This window comes from Ctenocephalides felis, unplaced genomic scaffold, assembly GCF_003426905.1.
Source record: "Ctenocephalides felis isolate EL2017-DRISC unplaced genomic scaffold, ASM342690v1 CF-g0.4_SCAFFOLD_01604, whole genome shotgun sequence".
Lineage (NCBI taxonomy): Eukaryota > Metazoa > Arthropoda > Insecta > Siphonaptera > Pulicidae > Ctenocephalides > Ctenocephalides felis.
This window is the reverse complement of record NW_020537758.1, coordinates 442,534-449,129: the sequence shown is the minus strand read 5'-3', so window position 1 is coordinate 449,129 and position 6,596 is coordinate 442,534.

Below are 6,596 nucleotides of genomic sequence, written 5' to 3'. Positions count from 1 at the left end.
ATGAAAATTCTCCAAAAAATCGAAATTTTCGAATTTTATTTATATTTTTCTGAATTTTCCAAGTCACCCTGTACAAAATGTATGCTCTCTATCTCTATCTCCGCCTCACAGTCTCATCCTGCGTCTCTGTCGCGCTCATTAGCCCCCTGTGGGAAGCATGTGAACTCGCTTCATTTGAACACAGGCGCTCGGTCGGTGCACACGCACGTATAATTTCATAACATAACCTTAAAACAAAGAACATTTTAATAGGACTTAAAAAAGGATAAAGGATACTGAAAATTAGTGTAATAGGTCGATAGAGACTGTGCGGTTCACAAGTTTTGCAGGACATTAGGTAAAGGAATAGTTCTCGATGGATTTGGATTATAAACAAAGTTAATTTTTATTTTTCGACATGTGTATCGGTTAATTATCCTTTATCCTGATTGTGATTGTGGTTTTGTTGTAGTTATATTCTCAAAGGCAGTGTACTGTGACTGTTACTGTGCCTTTGCATGTGTGGTGGTGTTGTAAGTTGTAAGAGTGCTTTAATTGGTGGAACCAGTTTGATCAAGAGTCAAAAGGAATGACTTTGAAGGTGCGTCATTGAAAACAAAGTGAGTTTTTACACTTTTGCTCTGCAAGGGGATTATATATGTTCAAATACCGATTTCATATCATTATACGTACGTTGATAACAATTTTAATACTTTTATGATTATCTCATTGTCAGTATCAGCAATATTCATTATTTGATAAAAGTTATTAAAATTTTCAAAACATTTAGAAAATTTTAGCAACCACCCTCTCAACCGAATGTTTAACGGCTGGGGATAAATTCCACATATTTTAGAGCTTATTTTCTTTAATTCATATACTTTATGAATCATTTATCTATTTTACTATATAAAATTGATTTTTGCACAAATCGTGGTAATTATAGAAGCTATTCGCATTTTGAGTAGTTGAAAGTTAATTGAGATAGAAATTATATAAAAATATAAAATATATAGGCAATGTGTGGTAAGGTAGTTAATATACTGTTAATATACTGACAGTAAAGTCTTTTTGCATTTTTTTTCTCTACATTAGTTGGTCAGTAGAGTTCCTTTTTCATATTTTTTCTTAATTTGTACTAGAGTTCTTTTTACCACTTTTTTCTACATTTTTTTGCCAGTAGGGTGCTTTTCTTTACTAATATTACATTCTACAACCATATTATAAATTTGCTCGTCAGTAGAATCCCTTTGTTTGCTAACATAACATTCAAGTAATTTCTCACAGAATTTGTTCGTCAGTAGAGTTCTTTTTAGAATTTTATCTTGAATTTTGGCCGTCAGTAGAGATCTTTCTGTATTTTTTTTTTCTTAATTTGTAAGAAAAGAACGATCATTTGAATCAAAAATCATTTGTTCACCATTTTGCATTAAATATAACTATTGTAAAGCAATATTAATTCATATTTGTGTTAATATTTTTAGAGGAAAGAATATTATCTTTGAAAATATAAACACACACTTTTTTGCACTCAAATACTCGAAATAAAAAATTAACTATTTATTTGGTACGTTTTGACACTGTATGTGTGTCATCATTCAGCACTTCAAACAAATGCTAAAAATTAATTTACAAAGTTATAAAATTACTAATATAATAATTTTATGTCAATACATACCAGGATACATACCAATTCAAACCAGAAATCAAACCAGTTTGAGAAATCAAACCAATGAAATAAAATAATGAATGAATTGTTAGATAATTGTAGAAAAAGGGGGTTTACAAATGTTGATCCAGGGACTAAGCTCAAGCAAAGTCATGCCTTATTGAAAAAAGGGGGGTTCACAAACGTTGATTCAGATTAATAATTGTATAAACTTTGTAAAATACTTTTTGAGAATTTCTTTAACGTGCTGAATGATGACAGGCATACAGTGTCGAAACGTTTGTTATAAATAGATAATTATTGATTGCTTTTTATTTCGACTATTTGGTTGCAAGTAATAATTTCATTATGTCGAAGAAAAAAATCTAAAGTTTAGTTATATATATATATATATATATATATATATATATGTATATTGTATATATATGTGTGTGTGTTTATGTATTATGAGGAAGATATAAAATGAAATTAAGAAAAAATAAAAAAAATGCATCACGACACACAAGTAAAGAGAACTATTTTTAAAATGCCATGAGGTACGAGCAAGACAAATGCTATGTAAAGAGGACAAAATATATATATATATATATATTATATATATATATATATTTATATATATATATAGACAATTATAACCAGATTGACCGTCTGATGTAAATACATAGCAAATATATATATGCATGAGTTAAATACAAATGAAAGATTTCATGTTGAAAATGTATGTGGCAGGTGTATGTAGCTTATTCATTATTGGGCCCCCATTGTAATTGCGCAGCCCTGCCGTTTAACAATAGGAGTAAAGGAGAAGGGTAGAATTACCTTGTGTGTTTGTGTGTGTGGCTGGTAAATTGTGTTCAGTGTATTTGTGTTTGTGAGCATATTTTGCAGGTAATGTGCATTCTCACTATTTGCACTATTTACGAGATCGGTTGTATATGTAAAATCTATTCATTCATCATATAATTGACGAATATAATCGTCAAAAAGAGTTTTTGCATTGAAGAGTATAGTCGTCATGCGTATAAAACTGAGTCCCAAATTGAATTTTTTAATCAAAAGCCTCTAGTTCACCTACACGTGATTAAATACATTTATTTAACACATTTCCTTTAAGTCGTGCTCTGAAAATGTAATTTGAAACTTTAAATTTGTTTAAGATTTAGGGGTGATTAGTACAAAACACCAGAAGTACTAATTCCAATTTTAATCAATTTTTATAATTTAACTACTTTTTGCAGGCCTATAATATTTTATTGAGTTCGTATCACTTCATAGCAAGGATTCAATTTGTTACGTTTTTATAGTTCAATTAAAATGTAACAAATAAGTATAATGCAGTAATAAAACTTTTCCCATATTTTTCATCCGATATCTTACCTCTTTTTGATGGACTAATATACTCGTCATGGGTTGATTTTAAGCGCCACAGCTAACTGGTTAAAAAACATGTAAATTCTCATATCAGGACAGATAGAAATGTTCCTTTAGAATGGAAATGTGTTAATAAAATAAATTTTTTTTGGTAATTCTATGTTACGGGTCTATATTCGTATGAGTTGGTAGTAACAAACTGTCAAAAGGCTATATATTTGATATTTGATCAGGCGATTTGCACCCAAAAACCTAACCTACAAAACGCACATACGTCAAATAACAATTTCATCATAAGTGCAACTTTATACATGAAGTTGTTTCTGATAACACATCCATGAAGTTAGGTGTAAAATTCCTGTTCCATGAAGTTAGGTGTAAAATTCCTGTTACATGAAGTTGGGTGTCAAAACATATCCTTTTGACAGTTCGTTACCACCAATTCATACGTATCATGAAATACATATTTTATCCTAAAATTGGCTCCTAAAAGCTTTTTATCAGCCACAATTGGGCTTGATTACCAATGTTAGTCATCAAAGTAATTATCGCGCCTATATTTATTTAAATATTTTACAAGCTTGTACAAATTTATGTCATTCATCAATTTCTATACTTTCACAACTGCCATTTGCATGCACGTACATACTTTATTGAATTTATCTCATTTTAGGCTTAAGTTGAAGAAGAATATTAATATTCAATGGATTTTCATTAAGTTTCTGAATTTTGGTGCCAGAAAATTCTGTTTCAAGTTATTCTAAATCGTTTGACAACGAAATTGGAAATTGTATGTGTAAAATTTGTCCTTTGAGGAACCGATTTTGAAACTATAAAGGCCATTTGATGAAGGTGATAGAATTAATAATAAGAGATTAAATATAATAATTTTACGAAAAGTGGTTGATTTATAAAAAATTATTATTAATGGCACATCTTTTGAACATACACCATGTATGTTATAATGCGAATTTAGTGTATAAACTGAAGTTAATATAATTACAGATATTTTATTTTATTTTTGAAAGATATCAATTGAAAATCGTATTGATTGGTAATAAACTATTGGAAGTTTTATATCCATTCTTATTGATTGTTCATGTAATTTACTTTAAAGCAAAAAATGCCACTTGCACCTTTTTAACTTCCCTAGGATAAGAGATAATACTCGAAAGAAAGATTTGCATATTTTTACTTTTCAAAGATTACTGAAAATTTTGGCATATCATATTATTTATTATCTCTTTGTTACCTTAAGAGTAAAATTATTGTCGAAGAATTTTGAACTAATAAAATGTTTTTATTCTTAAATAGGTCTGATAGCCTATTCAACACACACACACACACACACACACACACACACACATATATATATATATATATATATATAAGAGTAATTATCTAGTAATTTTCATGAATAATTAATTATAATTGTTGTGAAAATAATGAGCTGTTCTCGGCCATGTTTTCTGTTTGGTGTGTGTGTTTGTGTGCATGTGTGTTGCCCTGGCGACGTACCAGTCAAAACACAAACGAACAGTCTTACTAAAACGTGACAATTTTATATAAATAAATATAAATATAAAAATATACACATGGCAAAATCTTGAAACGACAACTCTTATATTTTTCTGGTCGATGAGATGAATTATTAAGATCAAACTTTACAGTAAAGTTGAAAAAAAACTTGAACCTTTTATAACAATCTGTATGTTTTTACTCCTCCTCCTCTCGTAAGATTTCCGATTTCTAAGAACATGAAACCCATAATTTTAAAAGGTCTAAAATAAGGTATAACACAGGTATGAAAATATCTAGATGTCTCGTACATTGTATGGAATTATTGGTTGTCAGATTTAATTTTCTACTCGGGTAGTATTCAGTAAATATTTCACTGGAAATTTTATGTAAAAATATTAATTAACCAATAGTGCATGGGTATTGTACTTAAGGCAAATTGCTGGGTCTCAAGATAGCTTAATAAAATAAGTTAAATGATTAAATTGATAAGACCAGATCAAGTCAGATCACTCATACAAATTTAGTTTCTTCTTTATATATAAATAGAATTTTGGCACGGCCTCGCATCAGTTTTACATTTGCGCTATATTTAAATTAACTACGGCCTTCAGGCAATATTCGAAATTTTAATATTACACAAACACACGCAACAAGACACATATAAAACACTCTTGTGTATAGATGTTTCTAACTAGTGTTATTTAATTAATTTAGTATTTTCTAACATATACCATTAACAAGAAGTCTGATTTTTTCTCAAAATATTAAAACTGATCTCACATCTTGTGTCTTGCTTTCCATTTTCTTCCCGCAACCTATCCTTTGTAGTTTTTAGTGAAAACGAAAATTTTATTTTAGAAATATACAGTTGAAAATTTTATCCAAATACCTAAATCTCAATTATAATTGTTTAAGTAGATTATTTACATATATCAGGAAGCTGATGTAATTTGCATTAAGAAAAAATTCCACTTACAACTTTTTAATTTCCCATAGGGTAGTTATAGTAATGGGCCGAAAATCGAAAATGAAAATTTTTGCAATTTCTCGACGTTTTGAAGGTTTCTGAACATTTTGGCATACCTCAGAAAAAATGGATGCGTGTGTGTGTGTAACTAAAAAAACTATTGAAAAATGTGAAAATGCCGCCAAGCTAAGAACAGTATAAGTGAAAATGTCGCACAGAATTATTTTACAAATGCGTTTAGACTGTGACTATACGGGAACTTTTTCAATTTTATGTAAATAAGGCAACTATTTTTTTTTGAAATTCAATTCGAAATGAAATGACGATTGTTGTTAATGTTCTGGAGATAAATTGATTGATTTATGATTTACATTTGATTTCCTCAGATATAACAAGATAGCAGAAATAATGAAAGTTACAGTATTTGTAATAATATATTTGAAACGTTTAAAGTTTCTCGAATATTTTATTACGGTATGGGGAGTTTCAGCAATTCGCCCTAAGGCACGATGCCATACACCACTAGTTCTCTTATAATTTCTTCATACATATAAGAATCAATTATTTAATTATTTAATTATTATTACTATTATTATTTACTACTATGTGATGCTTGAAACGTTTCATTGTAATAAGCCATTCGGTTGGTGTACAATAATAAGTCAGCAGAGCCATTTTGTTGGCGTACTCTTGCTCGTGAAATAACAAGTCTTAAGTAATTAGTTCCCTCTTGCTCGGTCCTCCGCCCTCGGGCCCCCTTTCGCATGACGGTGGTGGCCCCCTTGGCGTGTTGTAGCAGGATAATTAATAATTAAAATTTCATATAACTAAACCGAGAGCAACCCCTTCCTCGCTCGCTCGATCAGAGCCAAATCGTAATGAAATGATAAAGAAATTTCAAAAACTGGTAAAATAATATATAAAGATGAAATATGTGTGGCAAATGTGAAAAATACTTTATAAGAGATTTTTAAAGAGTTTTGGATTTTACGAGACAAATTTCCTTTCGTATATTATAATATTTCTACTAATTTTTGTTAGCTAATGTTTGTGCCAAATATTATAAACAATTAAATCCTTTTTGTTTCA